Genomic DNA, 21180 nt, shown 5'->3' on the forward strand with positions numbered 1-21180 from the left:
GAAGAGTAGAGTGTTCAGTCTTTCACTCAGAGGCTAGAGAGTAGGGCACAGCCATTTTCATCCCACCTATCAGTGCTGAAAGCCTTTCAAGGAGCAAAATAGCACCACCTAGTGAAGGACAGAGCGGCATACACCAAGTCCAACCTTCCTGTCCCTAGAGAAGCATTTCTATTCAAGTCTGCCAGAGAATCAGTGCATCAGGCCCTTCCCCAGATGACCAGCACAAACAATTCACTTGCACCAAGTCTGCTGATCATAGAGTGCTACAAAGCTTCAGCTCTAGGGGAAATAGAATCTAGCTTCCTTTTTACTTTTATTCTTTATTTTATATTTTTATTATTTTTTAAATTTATTTTATTATATTTCCCCATTCCCTTTTAAAATTTTTAAATTATTTTTAAAAAATTATGTATATATATACTTTTCATATATTTTTTATTTTTTTTAAAGATTTTATTTATTTATTTGACAGAGAGAGATCACAAGTAGGCAGAGAGGCAGGTAGAGAGAGAAAGAGGAGGAAGCAGGCTCCCTGCTGAGCAGAGAGCCTGATGCGGGACTCGATCCCAGGACCCTGAGATCATGACCTGAGCCGAAGGCAGCAGCTTAACCAAATGAGCCACCCAGGTGCCCTCATATATGTTTTTAAAATTTTTGCCTAATTTCAATTCATTTTATCATGTTTTATTTTATTTTAATTTCTCTGGGCTCTAGAATCTTTCAACAATCAGATGAAACTACACCCAGCATCTAGGAGGGTTTTGTATTTTTTTTTAATTTTTCTTTGTTTTTCACATTGTTTTGGGTTTTTTGTTTGTTTGTTTGTTTTTATTTTTGTTGTTATTCTTTTTCTTTCTTCTTTTCTTTTCTGGACAAAATGACAGGACAGATGAATTTATCCTGAAAGAAATAACACAATGTAGAACTCACAGCCAGTGATTTAATCAATACAGACATAAGTAAGACATCTGCACTAGAGTTTAAAACAACACTTAGGGGTGCCTGGGTGGCTCAGTGAGTAAAGCCACTGCCTTTGGCTCAGGTCATGATCTCAGGGTCCTGGAATTGAGTCCCACATTGAGCTCTCTGCTCAGCAGGGAGCCTGCTTCCCTCTCTCTCTGCCTGCCTCTCAGTCTACCTGTGATTTCTCTCTGTCAAATAAATAAATAAAATCTTTAAAAAAACACTTAAAGGATACTAGCTGGGTTTGAGAAAAGCATAAAAGACACTAAAGAATCCCTTACTGCAGAGATAAAAGAACTAAAATCTAGTCAGGTCAAAATTTAAAATGTTATTACCAAGATGGAAACACAAATGGAGGCCATAAAAAAGAGGGTGGACAAAGCAGAGGAGTGAATCAGTGATATAGAAGATAAATTTATGGAAAATAAGCAGAAAAGAAGAGGGAAAGAAAGGTAATTGACCATGAAGATAGAGACCTCAGCAACTTATTAAAACATTCATATCTTTGGAGTCCCAGAAGATGTAGAGAGAGATAAAGAGGCAGAAGGTTTTTTTGAACAAATTATAGTTGAAAACTTCCCTAATCTGGGGAAGGATACAGACATCAAAAATCCAAGAAGCACAGAGAATTCCCATTAAATTCAACAGAAGCTGGCCATCACCAAGGTGTATATTAATCAAATTCACAAAAGACACAGACAAGGAAAGAATCCTGAAAGCAACAAGGAAAAATGGGGTCTTTAACACACAAGGGAAAACAGATCAGGTTTACGGTGAATCTGTAAACAGAAACTTACAGGCCAGAAAAGAGTGGAAGAAAATATTCAAGGTGTTGAATGGGAATAATATACAACCAAGAATTATTTATCTAACAAGACTGCCATTCAAAATAGAAGGAGAGATAAGGAGTTTTCCAGACAAACAAAATAAAAGGAGATCTTGACCATTAACTAGCCTTCCAAAAAATTATGAAGAGGACTATTTGAGTGGAAAAAAAAAGATCAAAACAACAAAGACTAGAAAAGACCAGAGAACATCACCAGAAACACCAATTTGAACATGTAACACAATAGCATAAAATTCCTAGCTCTCAATAATCATCCTGAAGGTAAATGGACTAAATGCACCAATCAAAACACACAGTATGTCAGAATGGATTAAAAAAAATAACATCCATCATATGCTGCCTACAAGAGACTCATTTTAGCTTTAAGGACACCTGCAGATTGAAAGTGAGCAGATGGAGAACCATCTACCATGCTAATGGATGTCAAAAGAAAGCCACAGTAACTGTACTTATATCAGACAAACTAGATTTTTAAAACAAAGACTGTAATAAGAGTTGAAGAAGGGCATTATATCATAATTAAGGGGTCCATTCATCAAGAAGTTCTTATAATTGTAAATATGTATGCCCCCAAATTGGGAGCACACAAGTATATAAATCAATTAATGAAAAACTTAAAGAAACTAATTGATAATAATACAATAACAGTGGGGGACTTTAACACCCCACTTAGAAAAATAGACAGATTATCTAAGCAGAAATCAACAAGGAAACAGTGGCTTTGAATGACACACTGGACCAGATCAACTTAACAGATATATTCAGAACATTTCATTCTTAAGCCTCAGAATATACATTCTTCTCAAGTGCACATGAAGCATTCTCCAGAATAGATTACATACTGGGTCATAAATCTGTCCTCCACAAGCACAAAAAGATCAAGATTGTACCATGCATATTTTCAGACTGTGCTATGAAACTGGAAGTCAACCACAAGAAAAAAATTGAAAATATCTCAAATACCTGGAGATTAAAGAACATCCCACTAAAGAATGAATGGGTTAGGATACAAGATGGCGGGGGAATAGGAAGAGGCGCCTTTACAGCTGGTACCCCAAAGTGGGCTGATTACCTACCAAAGAACTCCGATCACCCATGAAATCAGCCTGAGATCAGAATTATACACGTCTGGATATCCACAGGGGCAGAAGACGCCAGTGGGCAGGTAAAGCAGAATGGGAACAGCGGACTGATATCAGAAGATAAACAAAAGGGGGGGGAGCCACCAGAGGCGACCGGTGGGAAAGTAATACCCCAATACGAGTGAGAGTGCCCTGCGTCTGGGGACCAGCATTAACTTGGAGACTGGTTGAAAGCACTCCAAAAGAGCAAAGGATCGTGGGGGGAAATTGTGGGAATCAGGGAGGCTAGGGACAGGGGCTTAAGTCCCAGTCCCAAACGGCCTCCCTGGCTCTGAGGCAGAGAGAGTGCAGCGGAGAAACCAGCTGCTGGTCTTTAAGACGCCAGCGTGCCCAAGAGCGCGTGGGTTCTGGCTCCTGTGAGGGGATGGGAGCCGCGCTGGTCTGCAGAACGCGCGCTAGCCCTACCACAAAGCTCGAGATACGCGCACATGTCCCTCATGCTCCCCTGAGTTACAGAGGCCCGGCCGGCGCTCTTTGACCAGCGCAATTGTTTCAAAGCCTAAGCCGCCCGCGCGTGAAACTCTTCCCCTGACAGAGGTGCACAAAAGACTAGCCTGGAACTTACGGACCAGCGCCCCATTCTCAGTGCCCCACACGCGCGCCCGACCCACAGCCGCCTCTGAAAAGAGGTGCGCGCAAGCCGGGCACTCCCAGCCTGGGCCGGCGGCAAAATCTCAGTGTGCGATCGCTGCTTGGAACCTCTCTGGTGGTCGGGAGCCCCCAGAGAGCTGCCACTGCCTTGGCTTTGGGGACAAGCAAAAGAGCCTGCGCCCCCAGGGTCTGCAACTTGGAACCTGCGCTGCCAGCAGCCAAGGGGGAATTTACTCAGCTTCTGCACCCAGACTGAGGCTTCATTCTGAGAGGGAGATCAGGGTGTGGTTTGATCTCTTCTAATACTACAAAAACCATCAAAGCCGGTCAAGGTGAGAGGAAAAAAAGTGAACAAGCATAAAAACCGCCAGAGAACAAAAGCCTGAAAAAAAACAGTTTCCCCAGAGCCCACCCCCTTGAGGGGGGCGGGGGGACTCAACTCAGGAAACATCATTGACTGACAACCCACATGGCAGGCCCCTCCCGCAGAAAACAAACCAAGAAAGAAAAAAAAAAAAAGGAAGGACTACAAAAGAACAACCACTACTTCATAAGAAAACTTGTATTGTTCACTCGTTTCCACTATTCCGGTTCATATTTTTTTTTTTTTTTTTACACATGGGTAATTTTTTTAACCTATTTACCATGACAGCGAGCTGTACAGTACATCAAATTCCATAATACCTTTCTAACCTGAACTTTTTGATACATACACCTATGTTTTTCTTTTGCATTTTTATTTTTTGAATTCCTTTTTTTAAAATTTTAGTTTAGTTTAGTCTAGTATATTCTTTTATTTTTATCCTCTAATATTCATATAGAGTTAACTTCAAAGTAATCCCCTTTCCCCAATCAATACTACCCCTATAGGTAAACCAATTTTTAATCCCCTTTATCTTAGGAAAGTTGAGTCCTTTACAAAGATATCAAGATACATCCAGGAAGAATCAAAACAACCTTCCTCAATTAAAGGCATACAAATCGGCAAAGAAGAAGTCAAATTATCACTCTTCGCAGATGATATGATTCTCTATGTGGAAAACCCAAAAGACTCCACTCCAAAACTGCTAGAACTTATACAGGAATTCAGTAAAGTGTCAGGATATAAGATCAATGCACAGAAATCAGTTGCATTTCTCTACACGAACAACAAGACAGAAGAAAGAGAAATTAAGGAGTCAATCCCATTTACAATTGCACCCCAAACCATAAGATACCTAGGAATAAACCTAACCAAAAAGGATAAGAATCTATACTTAGAAAACTATAAAGTACTCAGGAAAGAAATTGAGGAAGACACAAAGAAATGGAAAAATGTTCCATGCTCCTGGATTGGAAGAATAAATATTGTGAAAATGTCTATGCTACCTAAAGCAATCTACACATTTAATGCTATTCCTATCAAAGTACCATCCATCTTTTTCAAAGAAATGGAACAAATAATTTTAAAATTTATATGGAACCAGAAAGACCTCGAATAGCCAAAGGGATATTGAAAAACAAAGCCAAAGTTGGTGGCATCACAATTCCGGACTTCAAGCTCTATTACAAAGCTGTCATCATCAAGAGAGCATGGTACTGGCACAAAAACAGACACATAGACCAATGGAACAGAATAGAGAGCCCAGAAATAGACCCTCAACTCTATGGTCAACTAATCTTTGACAAAGCAGGAAAGAATGTCCAATGGAAAAAAGACAGCCTCTTCAATAAATGGTGTTGGGAAAATTGGACAGCTACGTGCAGAAAAATGAAATTGGACCATTTCCTTACACCACACACAAAAATAGATTCAAAATGGATTAAGGACCTCAATGTGAGAAAGGAATACATCAAAATCCTTGAGGAGAACACAGGCAGCAACCTCTTTGACCTCACCGCAGCAACATCTTCCTAGGAACATCACCAAAGGCTAGGGAAGCAAAGGCAAAAATGAACTTTTGGGATTTCATCAAAATCAAAAGCTTTTGCACAGCAAAGGAAACAGTGAACAAAACCAAAAGACAACTGACAGAATGGGAGAAGATATTTGCAAATGACATATCAGATAAAGGACTAGTGTCCAAAATCTATAAAGAACTTAGCAAACTCAACACCCAAAGAACAAATAATCCAATCAAGAAAGGGGCAGAGGACATGAACAGACATTTCTGCAAAGAAGACATCCAGATCGCCAATAGACACATGAAAAAGTGCTCCATATCACTGGGCATCAGGGAAATACAAATCAAAACCACAATGAGATATCACCTCACACCAGTCAGAATGGCTAAAATCAACAAGTCAGAAAATGACAGATGCTGGCGAGGATGCGGAGAAAGGGGAACCCTCCTACACTGTTGGTGGGAATGCAAGCTGGTGCAACCACTCTGGAAAACAGCATGGAGGTTCCTCAAAATGTTGAAAATAGAACTGCCCTATGACCCAGCAATTGCACTACTGGGAATTTACCCTAAAGATACAAACGTAGTGATCCAAAGGGGCACGTGCACCCGAATGTTTATAGCAGCAATGTCCACAATAGCCAAACTATGGAAAGAACCTAGATGTCCATCAACAGATGAATGGATCAAGAAGATGTGGTATATATACACAATGGAATACTATGCAGCCATCAAAAGAAACGAAATCCTGCCATTTGTGACAACATGGATGGAACTAGAGCGTATCATGCTTAGCAAAATAAGTCAAGCGGAGAAAGACAACTATCATATGCTCTCCCTGATATGAGGAAGTGGTGATGCAACATGGGGGCTTAAGTGGGTAGGAGAAGAATCCATGAAACAAGATGGGATAGGGAGGGAGACAAACCATAAGTGACTCTTAATCTCACGAAACAAACTGTGGGTTGCTGGGGGGTGGGGAGTTAGGAGAAGGGGGGTAGGGTTATGGACATTGGGGAGGGTATGTGCTTTTGGGTAAATTGGAAAGGGTGGTGAACCATGAGAGACTATGGACTCAGAAAAACAATCTGAGGGGTTTGAAGTGGCTGGGGGGTTGGAGGTTGGGGTACCAGGTGGTGGGTATAATAGAGGGCACAGCTTGCATGGAGCACTGGGTGTGGTGAAAAAATAATGAATACTGTTTTTCTGAAAATAAATAAATTGGAAAAAAAATAAAAAATAAATAAAAGTTCATTAAGTTTTGTTTGACCTAAAAAAAAAAAAAAAAAACCTTCCTCGCACACACTGAGAATTTATAAGAACTCTCCCATCTTCTTCCACCAGTGTTTCTGTGTTTTTTGTGTTTGTCCTGATAGCATATAGATTTTACACTTGTGGTTCTTTTTGACGAGGTTCTTTCTTTATTTGCATATATATATTTATTTTCTTTCTCTTGCCATATACTTGTATCACTCTTTTTTTCTCTTTTTGTTTGTCTACTTCATAAATCTTACCTTGGGGCCCATCTGGGCTGAACCTTCTTTTTCATCTTCCCTTTCTTTCCTGTCTCTCTCTCTCTCTCTTTTCTTGTTCTTTTTCTTTTTCTTATTTTCCTTTTTTTTATTCTTTTTCTTTTTCTTTTGTTTTGACTCTCGTTTGGGTGGGGAATCCTGATTGCTCAGAAGTGTTCCAGGGTGCACCTTGACTGCACCAGAGTTGATACATCCAGCTACATCTGTTCAGTCTTCTCCCTCCAAAATGACTAGGAGGAGGAATGCCCAACAGAAGAAAAATACAGAGGATGGACCTTCTGCAACAGAGCTAATGGCTATCAACATAGAAAATATGTCAGAAAGAGAACTCAGGCTAACAATTATCCAGGCAATAGCTAGGTTGGAGAAAGCCATGGAACACCAAACAGAATTGATTAGGGCCGAAATGAAAGCGACAAGACAGGATGTTCACAGTGTTAGGGCGGAGCTTAAAGCTACCAGGGAGGAGATCCACAATGCTCTCAATGAGTTCCAATCTAATCTAAACTCTCTCAAAGCTAGGGTAACTGAGACAGAAGATAGAATTAGTGATATGGAAGACAAACAGATAGAGAGAAAGGATCAGGAGGAAGCCTGGAACAAACAGCCTAGATCCCACGAAAGCAGAATCAGGGAAATAAATGATGCCATGAAGCATTCCAAGTCAGAATTATTGGAATCCCTGAAGGGGAGGAGAAAGAAAGAAGTCTAGAAGATATAGTGGAACAAGTCCTTCATGAAAATTTTCCGAATCTCGCGAATGAAACCAGGGTTCATGTACTAGAGGCTGAATGGTCTCCACCCAAGATTATACATTCCAAAAATAAATCACCGCACCTGATAGTCAAATTGAAGAATTATAATTGTAGGTATAATCTCTTGAAAGCTGCCAGGGCAAAGAGGCTCCTTACTTACAGAGGGAAGCCCATCAGAATAACGTCAGACCTGTCCACAGAGACCTGAAAAGCCAGAAGAGACTGGCAAGATATATTCAGGGAACTAAATGAGAAGAACATGCAGCCAAGAATACTTTATCCAGCAAGACTGACATTCAAAATGGATGGAGAGATAAAGAGTTTCCAAGACCGGCAAGGCTTAAAAGACTATGCAACCACCAAGCCGACACTGCAGGAAATATTAAAGGGGGTTCTATAAAAGACGAAAACTCTGAAGAATAGCATTGAACAGAAATATAGAGACAGTCTACAGAAAGAAAGACTTCAAAGGTAACTCGATGTCAATAAAAACGTATCTATCAATAATCACTCTCAATGTGAATGGCCTAAATGCACCCATAAAACGGCACAGGGTTCCAGATTGGATAACACGACAGGACCCATCCATATGCTGTCTACAAGAGACCCATTTTGAACCTAAAGATACACGCAGACTGAAAGGGAAGGGGTGGAGAAGCATCTTTCATGCCAATGGGACTCAAAAGTAGGCTGGGGTAGCAATTCTCATATCAGATAAATTAGACTTCAAACTAAAGACTGTAGTCAGAGATACAGAAGGACACTACATAATCCTTAAAGGTACTATCCACCAAGATGATCTAACAATTGTAAATATCTATGCTCCCAATATGGGAGCAGCCAATACTTAAGAAAACTGTTAATCAAGATAAAGAGTCATATTGATAGGAATACACTAATTGTAGGATCTCTTGACACACCTCTTTCAGAATTAGACAGATCATCAAAGCAGAAAATCAATAAAGCAACAAGAGCATTGAATGACACATTGGACCAGATGGACCTCATAGATATATACAGAACATTCCACCCTAAAACAACAGAATACTCATTCTTCTCAAGTGCACACGGAACCTTCTCCAGAATAGACCACATACTGGGTCACAAATCGGGACTCAACCGATACCAAAAAACTGAGATGATTCCCTGCATATTCTCAGATCACAATGCTTTGAAACTGGAGCTCAATTACAAGGAAAAGTTCCGAAGGACCTCAAACACCTGGTAGCTAAAGAACACCTTGCTTAAGGATGCTGGGATCAACCAGGAGATCAAAGAAGAACTGAAACAATTTATGGAAACCATTGAGAATGAAGACACTTCTGTCCAAAACCTATGGGATACAGCAAAGGTGGTCTTAAGGGGAAAATAGCCATCCAAGCCTCGCTCAAAAAAATTGAAAAATCCAGAACACACCAGCTGTCTCTACACCTTAAAGAACTGGAGGATCAACAACAAATCAAACCAACTCCACACATAAGAAGGGAAATCATCAAGATTAGAGCTGAGATCAATGAGGGAGAAACCAGAGATACAGTAGAACGTATCAATTAAACTAGAAGCTGGTTCTTTGAAAGAATCAATAAGATCGATAAGCCACTGGCTGCACTAATCCAAAAGAAAAGAGAGAAAGCCCAAATTCATAAAATTATGAATGAAAAGGGAGAGATCACAACTAACACCAAGGAAGTAGAAACAATCATCAGCAGTTATTACGAACAGTTATATGCCAATAAGCTTAGCAACCTATATGAAATGGATGCATTCCTGGAAAAATATAAACTACCAAAATTGAACCAGGAAGAAATCAACAACCTGAATAGACCGATATCTAATAACGAGATTGAATCAGTGATCAAAAACCTCCCAAAAAACAAGAGCCCAGGACCTGACGGATTCCCTGGGGAATTCTACCAAACCTTCAAAGAAGAAATAACACCTATTCTCCTGAAGCTGTTTCAAAAAATTGAAGCAGAAGGAAAACTTCCAGACTCTTTCTATGAAGCCAGCATTACCCTGATCCCCAAACCAGGCAAGGACCCTACCAAAAAGGAGAATTTTAGACCAATATCACTGATGAATATGGATGCTAAGATTCTCAACAAGATCCTTGCCAACAGGATCCAACAGCACATAAAAAAGGTTATCCACCTTGATCAGGTGGGATTCATCTCTGGGCTATAAGGATGGTTCAACATTCACAAATCAATCAAAGTGATACAACAAATTATTATGAGAAGCGAGAAGAACCACATGGTCCTCTCAATTGATGCAGAAAAAGCATTTGACAAAATCCAGCATCCGTTCCTGATTAAAACCTTCAGAGTATAGGGATAGAGGGAACATTCCTGAACCTCATCAAATCTATCTATGAAAGACCCACAGCAAATATCATTCTCAATGGGAAAAAGCTTGCAGCCTTCCCATTGAGATCAGGGACAAGACAAGGATGCTCACTCTCACCACTCTTGTTCAACATAGTATTAGCAGTCCTAGCAACAGTAATCAGACAACAGAGAGAAATAAAAGGTATCCAAATTGGTAATGAAGAAGTCAAACTCTCTCTCTTCGCAGATGACATGATTCTTTATATGGAAAACCCAAAAGACTCCACCCCCAAACTACTAGAACTCATACAGCAATTCAGCAACGTGGCAGGATATAAAGTCAATATGCAGAAATCAGTGGCTTTCTTATACACTAACAATGAAAATACAGAAAGAGAAATTAGAGAATCGATTCCATTTACTCTAGCACCAAGAACCATAAGATACTTGGGAATAAACCTAACCAAAGAGGTAAAGGATCTGTACTTGAGGAACTACAGAACACTCATGAAAGAAATTTAAGAGGACACAAATAGATGGAAGACCATTCCATGCTCTTGGATCAGAAGAATAAACATTGTTAAAATGTCTATACTGCCTAGATCAATCTATACTTTTAATACCATTCCGATCAAAATTCCACCGGCATTCTTCAAAGAGCTGAAGCAAATAATCCTAAAATTTGTATGGAATCAGAAGAGACCCCGAATCGCTAAGGAAATGTTGAAAAACAAAAAATAAAGCTGGCGACATCACCTTACCTGATTTCAAGCTTTATTACAAAGCTGTGATCACCAAGACAGCATGGTACTGCCCTAAAAACAGACACATAGACCAGAGGAACAGAGTAGAGAGCCCAGATATGGATCCTCAACTCTATGGTCATTTAATCTTCGACAAAGCAGGAAAAAATATACAGTGGAAAAAAGACAGTCTCTTCAATAAATGGTACTGGGAAAACTGGACAGCTATATGTAGAAGAATGAAGCTCGACCATTCTCTTACACCGTACACAAAGATCAACTCAAAATGGATAAAAGACCTCAATGTGAGACAGGAATCCATCAGAATCCTAGAGGAGAACATAGGCAGTAATCTCTTTGATATCAGCCACAGCAACTTCTTTCAAGATACGTCTCCAAAGGCAAAGGAAACAAAAGCGAAAATAAACTTCTGGGACTTCATCAAAATCAAAAGCTTCTGCACAGCAAAGGAAACAGTCAACAAAACAAAGAGGCAACCCACGGAATGGGAGAAGATATTTGCAAATGACAGTACAGACAAAAGGTTGATATCCAGGATCTATAATGAACTCCTCAAACTCAACCCACACGAAACAGAGAAACACATCAAAAAATGGGCAGAAGATATGAACAGACACTTCTCCAATCAAGAAATACAAATGGCTATCAGACACATGAAAAAAAATGCTCATCATCATTAGCCCTCAGGGAGATTCAAATTAAAACCAAATTGAGATATCACCTTACACCAGTTAGAATGGCCAAAATTAACAAAACAGGATCCAATATGTGTTGGAGAGGATGTGGAGAAAGGGGAACCCTCTTCCACTGTTGGTGGGAATGCAAGTTGGTGCAGCCTCTTTGGAGAACAGTGTGGAGATTCCTCAACGAAATTAAAAATAGAGCTTCCCTATGACCCTGCAATTGCACTCCTGGGTATTTACCCCAAAGATACAGATGTCGTGAAAAGAAAGGCCATCTGTACCCCAATGTTTATAGCAGCAATGGCCACAGTCGCCAAACTATGGAAAGAACCAAGATGCCCTTCAACGGATGAATGGATAAGGAAGATGTGGTCCATATACACTATGGAGTATTATGCCTCCATCAGAAAGGATGAATACCCAACTTTTGTAGCAACATGGACGGGACTGAGTGAAATAAGTCAAGCAGAGAGAGTCAATTATCATATGGTTCACTTATTTGTGGAGCATAACAAATAGCATGGAGGACAAGGGGCGTTAGAGAGGAGTAGGGAATTTGGGCAAATTGGAAGGTGAGGTGAACCATGAGAGACTATGGACTCTTAATAACAGGCTGAGGGGTTTGAAGTGGCGGGGGCGTGGGAGGTTGGGGTACCAGGTGGTGGGTATTTTAGAGGGCACAGCTTGCATGGAGCACTGGGTGTGGTGAAAATATAATGAATATTGTTTTTTTGAAAATAAATGAATTGAAAAATAAAATAAAATAAAATGACTAAAAAATTCATAACATATTTTCTAATTTATACATCCCCCTATGTATGAAAAATGTATTAAGTTGTTGTTCTTTTTCACATTCTTTCATATAATGATCTTAAAGAATGGGTCAAATGGTTTATTATAGCTGAGATTTCACAATGCAGTATAAATTTTACCTTCATTCAGTATTATCTTCTTCCAATCATTTCCAGGCCTGAACCAATTCTGAAACATTTACAACTCAAAATGAAAACACTATGACATTAGCATGAAGGCTAGTCAATAAATGTAATGTAAACTTAAATATTCATATCAACATGAGTTCTATTAATATGTATTATAGTTCCATGGGATGCATGAACAGAGCTTTCATTTTTCCACTTATAAACTTCAATATTGCTATAAGTGTTGAAGATCTTTTTCAACTTTATAGCAAATACATTATATGTTAATTTAAAAAGTAAGATTACAATAGTGAGAAGATGTTGGGAGCCAACCCTTGTCTTTTAATTGGTGTATTCAGACCATTTGCATTTAGTTTGATTACTGTTGTGTTAGAATTTAAATTTTATTGTTGTTTTGTGTTTGTTTTCTCAGGTTTTCATATTCCTGTGTTCTTGGTTACCCTTTCTTTTTTTTTCCAATTTATTTATTTTCAGAAAAACAGTATTCATTATTTTTTCACCACACCCAGTGGTTACCTTTTATATTTTTGAGTGTTTCACTTTGTGTATATATTTTTTTTAATTTTTTAAATTTATTTATTTGAGAGAGAGAGCATGAGAGGCGGGAAGGCCAGAGGGAGAAGCAGACTCTCTATGGAGCTGGGAGCCTGATGCAGGACTTGATCCCAGGACTCTGGGACCGTGACCTGAGCCGAAGGTGGTTGCCTAACCAACTGAGCCACCCAGGCGCCCCTGTGTAGATTTTTTTAATTTATTGTTTTCAGAATCACATTACACAAACATAATTTACCTCTGAGTAACAGTGTCATAATTCTACCAGTTCAAGTGATGTATAGAAATCTTATCTCCTGGGGCGCCTGGGTGGCTCAGTGTGTTAAGCCGCTGCCTTCGGCTCAGGTCGTGATCTCAGGGTCCTGGGATCGAGCCCCGCATTGGGTCTCTGCTTGGCAGGGAGCCTGCTTCCCTTCCTCTCTCTCTGCCTGCCTCTCTGCCTACTTGTGATCTCTCTCTGTCAAATAAATAAATAAAATCTTTAAAAAAAAAGAAATCTTATCTCCTTTTAAACCCTGTTATTCTCTCTAGTTCATAATAAATAGTCTTCAATATTTCCTCTATGTATATTTAGAGCCAATCAGATTGTGTTACAATATATTCTTCTATCCTTGAAATACAATATATAACATATAAGAGAAGAAAGAAAATGTATTTACTGATATATTTGTTTACCATATTCTTTCTTCTTTTCTGGTATTTCAGAATTCCTTATTTTATCATTTCTTTTCTATAAATAGGACATCCTTAGTGTCATTATTTTAAAGTAAATCTACTGGTGACTAATTCTCTCTCTCTCCTTTTTTTTTTTCCCCTCTTGAGATTATCTTGATTTCCTATTCATTTCTGAAGGATATTTTTGCTGGATATAGCCTTCTGGATTGATAGTTTTCATCCAGCATTTGAAAAATGCGGTACCATTTCCTTGTAGCCTCCATGAGTTTTTAATGAAAAGGTCAATATATTTCAATGTTTTCTCACTAAAGTATTGTTTCTCTCTGGTTGCTTTGAAGATTCTCTTTTGTCTTCAATTTTTGGATTACTTCTCTGTAATTTTAGCTACTTTGTCCCTCTGTTTTCTCTACCTTCTATAAATTAGTGGTGAAAGCTTAAAAGTAAATCAAGTTTCCATTTTTTTTTTCACAAACACTTCAAAGGTGATGGTGTATTCTTCCACCAAGGAACACATAATGGATTTTAGGTTGCTGTTATTGTTATCATGATTTGTGATGTCAGGTTCCATTGATGTCCAATGTCTGGATCCAACAATTCATAAGTGGTTTTAAATTGGTGATATCCTATCCTTTATTCAATTATTAACAGGCAAATTTTTATAAACAGAAATTCCCCCTCTACTACCTGGATATTATTGAATAGTTCATTTCATACAAGAAAAGTAGGACATATATTTGTTGCTTTTTTTCCATCTGCCCATTAATTTCCAAAATAATTTGTTTCTCTGATGGTGATGGATTTTTATTACTACAGACATACCTCAAAGACATTGCAGTTTGGTTCCAACTACTGCAGTAATCAAATATCACAAGGAAGTGAGTCAAATGATTTTTAAAATATTTCCCAGTATGTATAAAAGTTATATTTATACTATACTGTAGTCTATTAAGTAAGTGTTCAACAGCATCATGTCTATACAATACTGTAGTCTATTAAGTAAGTGTTCAACAGCATCATGTCTTAAAAATGTTTATTGCTAAAAAAATAATTTAGTAATATTTTGAAAGAAATATTTTTTGAGCAGTAGGTCTCAATAGTGGACTTAAAATATTCTGTAATCATGTTGTAAACAGATGTGCTGTCATCTCAGTTTTGTTGTTCCATTCATAGAATATAGGCAGAGTAGTTTTAGCAGCATTCTTAAGGGGCCTAGAATTTTTTTTTGAAATGGAAATGAGCACTGGATTCAATTTAAAGTCACTGGTTGCATTAGCCCCAGCAGGAGAGTCAGCCTGTCCTTTGAAGCTATGGATTCAGGCACTAATTACTCCTCTTTAGCTATGAAATTCCTAGGTGGCATCTTCTTCCTATATAAAGCTGTTTCACCTGGATTAAAAATCTGTTGTTTAGTGTAGCAATGTTCATTAATGATATTAGCTAGATCTTCTGGAGAGCCTACTGTAGTTTCTACATCAGCACTTGCTGCTTCCCCTTGCACTTTTATATTATGGAGATGGCTTCTTCCTGTAAACCTCATGAGCCAACCGCTGCTAGTTTCAAACATTTTTTCTGCAGCTTCCTGATGCCACTCAGCCTTCATGGAATTAAAGAGAGGTAAGGCCTTGCTCTGAAATAGGCTTTAGCTTAAGGGAATGCTGTCACTCATTTGATCTTCTATCCAGACTACTAAATCTTTCTCCATGTCAACAATAAGGCTATTCCAAAAAAAAAGGCTATTTCACTTTCTTATCATTTGTGTGTTCACTGTAGTACTTCTAATTTCTTTCAAGAACATTTCCTTTGCATTCACTACTTGGCCAACTGGTGCAAGAGGCCTAGCTTTTGCTTATCTCAGATTTCAAAAATGCTTTTCTTGCTAAGTTTAATGATTTCTAGCTTTTGATTTAAAATGACAGACAAGTGACTCTTCCTTTTACTTGAATACTTAGATGCCACGGTAGGGTTATTAATTGGCTTAATTTGATATTGTTGTGTCTCAGGGAACAGGAAAGCCCAAGTACAGGAAGAGAGAGGGGAGAATGGCTGGTTGGTGGAACAGTTAGAATACACACATTAACCAATTAAGTTCACCATTGTATGAGTGTAGTTCGTGGTGTTCCCAAAACAATTAAAATAGTAACATTAAAGATTACTTATCACAGATAACCATAGCAAATACAACACTAATGGAAAAGTCTGAAATATTGTGAGAATTAGTGAAATGTGACAGAGAGACATAAAGTGAGCAAATGCTCTTGGAAAAATGGCATCCATAAATTTGCTCAACGGGATTGTCACAAACCTTAAATTTGTGAAAAACAAAACAAAACAAAACAAAATGCAATATGTGTAGAGGGCAATAAAGCAAGGCACAATAAAGTGAGGTATGCCTGTATTATCAACTGATGAGTTTGAAAATATTTCAGGTTTCAATCCATCGAAATTACCATCCATATTGATGTTCAATTTCTTTTTGTCTATCTTTGGCCAGTAGAACACTCTTCAAATTGACTCTTGAATTGTGATGCTACTTTTTAACACACCAATAGGTGTCTTTGTTTTCTTTTTGCCACACCACTAGTTTTCTCTGATTGTTTTTATTCTATTTGTCAGGGCAACTTTTTTCAGGGTCATCTTGTACACTTCTTGTCTCTGATATGGAATTACATATTCTTCACGTGGTCCTTGTTCCTTTGAATGAGAAAAGGTATTTCAAAAACAAAGTTTGGGCCACTAAAGGTATTCACTGTTATTGCATTTCCCACTGTTTCATGGCCTTTACCAATGGCCTTTACAAAACTGGTCTACAGAATTTTTATCTAATCTTGTTATCTTACATCTTTATTTCTCCAATGTCAGTGATCTCAGTTCTCAAAGACACAGAGGATGACAGAATTAAATATCTCTCATTTTTTAAAAAGATTTTATTTATTTATTTGCCAGACAGAGATCACAAGGAGGCAGAGAGGCAGGCAGAGAGAGAGAGGCGGAAGCAGGCTCCTGCTGAGCAGAGGGCCCGATGTGGGGCTTGATCCCAGGACCCTGGAATCATGACCTGAGCCGAAGGCAGAGGCCTTAGCCAACTGAGCCACCCAGGCACCCCTATCTCTCATTTGTTTTTACCACAGTATCCATACATCAGTTTCAGAATAACAATACTGACATTACTGCTCACAGTATGATTGCTGAATAGAATTTAAGATTTGTCTTGCAGTTATATTTTTACTTAGGTTATATCTCACTAGGGATGGTCACTCATATTACTGTGTTTTAATCTCACTTTGTTTGATCTTTTAATGAGTATTACTGTGTAGTGAGGGCACCAATTTAGTAAAAATAGTTTATTTTTATAAATATTTTATTTCTAGAGTTTTAAAAATTATTTTTTGTTTATAGCTATATGAAATAGTTACATGATTCTAAAATCAAATACAGAAAACGAGATGTATTTAAAAAGAACACCTTTTTTTCTTTCCCTTTATCTTATTTTCTACCACTTACTGTGTGTAACCATTTAATAGCTTATGTTTTATTCTTCCATTGTTTGTTTATTTTTATTTATTTATTTATAAGTAGGTTCCACATCTAGCATGGACCCCAACATGGGGCTTGAGCTCATGACCCTGAGATCAAGACCTGAGCTGATATCAAGATTTGGACACTTAATCGACTGAGCCATCCAGGCACCCCATTATTTGTTTATTTTAATAAGAGTAGGCTATATTTTGAGAATTTAGGAATGTTTGATTTTAATAAATATCTTTTATCAGTGTCTTTATAGAATACTATTAGGTTGCTCTTATTTTTGGTCATAGAATATTGGTTCCCTAATTAACTAATTAATTGATTAACTATTTTTAAAGGTTTTATTTATTTATTTAATTGGCAGAGGGAGAGACAGTGAAAGAGGGAGCACAAGCACAGGGAGTGGGAAAGGAAGAAGCAGACTGATGCAGGACTAGATCCCAGGACCCGGGATCATGACCTGAGCCATGGGGAGACACTTAAAAACTGAGTTACTCAGGTGCCCCAAGATTTTAATTTAGAGTTATATCATTTTATTCATGGTCACAACTCTATGGGAATCAAGATGTTGGTTATATTTCTTTTTCATAGTCTCTATCTATTGTCTTCCTCTTTTTTTTATAGTTGTATAGTATCTAAGTTGTTTGAGCATATAGCCATTGTATACTATATCCTATTCTTGTACAATATTATTCAGTCTTAGCTCAATGGTCAAAGTAAGTTTAAAGTTCACCCACAGTCTTTATATGAATGTCTTTCCAGTCATACAGTTACATACATACTTTTGCATAAGTTTGTACTTTTATAAATTGAAAAACCAGTCTAATTAAATATAAAATCCTAACTTTACCTTTTCCCCTGATTATCTTAACTATGTTACTCCTTTCTTTCTTTTGACATTTAGTACTGTTGTTGAAATGGCTGATGATAACTTGATTTGACTTGATGATTTTTCCTGGATTTTTTTCCCCAATTTTAAAAATTTTACTTAACATTACTAACTTCTACATATATGTTTGTTTTTCTTTTAAAACAGTACATCCTCATCTATCATGTAGACAAATTAAGAAACATGTAAGTAACCAACAGAAAAAAAAAGTGGTTCCTTGTGGGGAGTATGGAACTATTGCTTCTTATTATTGGCCCTTTATATGTGAGCTAATATATTAAATATTTGAGAAAACATTTTAAAAATAAGCAAACTAACTTAAATCTTAATCAAAACTAGGTGTTACTCTCTAATGTATAATTATCAGGGTTGAATTTATTTTTAGACTTGTCTTGATGTAGCTCTAGTTCAATAGAAAAATCATGAGTCTTTGAAGAAATATGATATAATCTCTTTGATTTAGTTACCTAAAATTTATTCGAAATTTTCTATTTCAGCCATATGATCATTGCCACCCACATGCCATCTGGTGGCACATCTCCAGATGGCACATAGGAAGTCATAAGCCTCTAGAATTTTGCCCTATAAATCCAAACCAAGAAAGTGCTTATAAACAGTTTCACATTGCTGAAAGATTATGTAGAATTTTGTCTTTTAGGAAGTATTTTAATTTTAGTGAATTAAACAGCACCAGTGACAACAACAGAGGCCCAGGCTTCTCTTCAGTGTTATTTGATTGAAATTCTAGGTCTTCTAGAAAAACGATGAGTTTCCATGTAGGCAGAATTCACCCTCTCAAATTCAATTCCTGGTTCTGGTGGGTCCCCAGAATATAAGAGCCAGTAGGACAATATTGTTATATCATATCTTGTTAGTCATGAAAGTTGCTACAGTAAATTGTCTTTTTAATGTCAACTCCTAGAACAGAGGTTCTGAGCATTGGTTGTATGTTAAAATCACCTGGGGTGCTATGAAGAATCCAGATGCCAAAACAACCATGCATCACATGGATTATATAAAATTCTCTGAGAGTGTGATAAGACTCTGTGAGACTGTAAATGAAGTCCTAAATTTTTAAAGCTTTCCAGATGTTGACAACGTGCAGCCAAGTTGGCAAAACACTGTCCTAGAACATTGTCTCTTTACCTTAAAACTATATTCTTGCATAAATAAAGGACTTCAAAGAGTTTTAAAAATATAAAAAGCATATTGGAATTATATAGGTCATAATTTGGGGGATTGGAACAGTAACAAAAAGTATGAGACATATACTTTGTTGGTACATTGGAATGTTAAGGTAAAAACCAAACCTTTTATGTGGTTTAGATCTGATGTTATTTTCTAAGTACTGTTAATAATAACAAAATGTATCCAAAAAGGATATGAATGATAAAAGCCATTTAATACAAATGAGGAAAATAAACCTCTTTCATAAGATGAGTCAGTTTTCCAAAGACCTAATAAAAGTTCTTAAATTGAGTGTAAGAAGCTTTTTTTTAACACACAAAAAAAGAAAGTAAATATAAAAAAACCAGATTATTCACATGTTATGTTTCCCCAGGCACTTACTAGTTTTAAATTATTCATTTATTTTTTGATAATACATTGTCCATATATCTCTTTGTGTGTAACCCTTGGTTTAAAATTTACATAATCTCAAATAGTTTTATTTGACATTTCCCATTATTATTTAAAATTCTTGTTTATTTTATGTCATTTTCTAATCTGACCTAGAGTTTGGTATAAAAAGAACATGGCTGTTGATGACAACAAGAACTAAGAAAAAAGCCATAAGATTTATTTTCTTTTTAACTTACCTCTGCATGTTCTCATTATCTCTTTTTAGGACCTTACAGTCTAAGCAGAAAATAACAGCACTTATGTTTCAATTTATGCTTCAAGTTTTGCACCTGTTATATATTTATATCATTTATATATAATTTCATTTGAAATTAAAATGTTATTCACTCAATAAAGATTAGAAGATGTCTCATATGATACCATCACCTAGGAAAACCTTTCCTTTAGACCAAGTTTAATAGCAGTTAGAAAATCAAAACCTAATTTCCAATTACCAAAATAAGAGTGATGTCCATGTGAAGTATTCTGATGGATTCATGTATTTTCACTTTAATGTATTTATATAAATGTATATTTATATTATGTATGAAATATATATAACACATAAAATATGTAATATATGAATATATGTACAATATATACACATATTAGAGATAAAATTATAAAATATCTTATGTATATATTATATAATTTATATATAAAATATATATACATCATATGCCATCTAGAAAGAAAAAGAAATTAGAAAATAAGTTAATTATAAGTTTTAATTTTTTTAAAGATTTTATTTATTTATTTGACAGAGATCACAAGTAGGCAGAGAGGCAGGCAGAGAGAGAGAGAGAGAGAGAGAGAGAGAGGAGGAAGCAGGCTCCCTGCAGAGCAGAGAGCCCAATGTGGGGCTCGATCCCAGGACCCTGGGATCATGACCTGAGCTGAAGGCAGAGGCTTTAACCCACTGAGCCACCCCGGCGCCCCAAAAGTTTTAATTTTTTAGTCCCACATAAAAGTTCAGAAAGTCACACTGACTGATTTGGAAAAACAAATTCACACAAAACCCCTCTCCCCAATATTGGCGTAAATAAAACAAAAATGCGATATAGCTATACAATGGAATATTATTTGAGAATGAAAAAGAATGAAGTATTGATACATGGTCCAACTTGGATGAACCTTGAAAACATCATGTTAAAGTGAGATAAGTCAATTGCAAGGACACTATGTTTTATGATTCAGTTTATCTAACTGTCCATAAGAGGCAAATCCATATACAGAGAAAATAGATTGGTGGTTGTCTAGGCCTGAGCACCTGTGAGAGAATGGGACTGACTGTTAATTGGTGTTGATGGAGTTTCATTTTGGGGTGTTGAAAATGTTCTAAAATTAGATTGTGGTAATAGTTGTCCAGCTCAACAAATACACTAAAATACATAGAATTGTATACTTTAAATAGATACATTTTAAAGTGTGTAAGTTGAAAAAAAAATAAGGGATAAATTCTGTACGATGAGAAAAGGCTACTTTTGGGTT

Source organism: Neovison vison, chromosome 1 (assembly GCF_020171115.1).
Source record: "Neovison vison isolate M4711 chromosome 1, ASM_NN_V1, whole genome shotgun sequence".
Lineage (NCBI taxonomy): Eukaryota > Metazoa > Chordata > Mammalia > Carnivora > Mustelidae > Neogale > Neogale vison.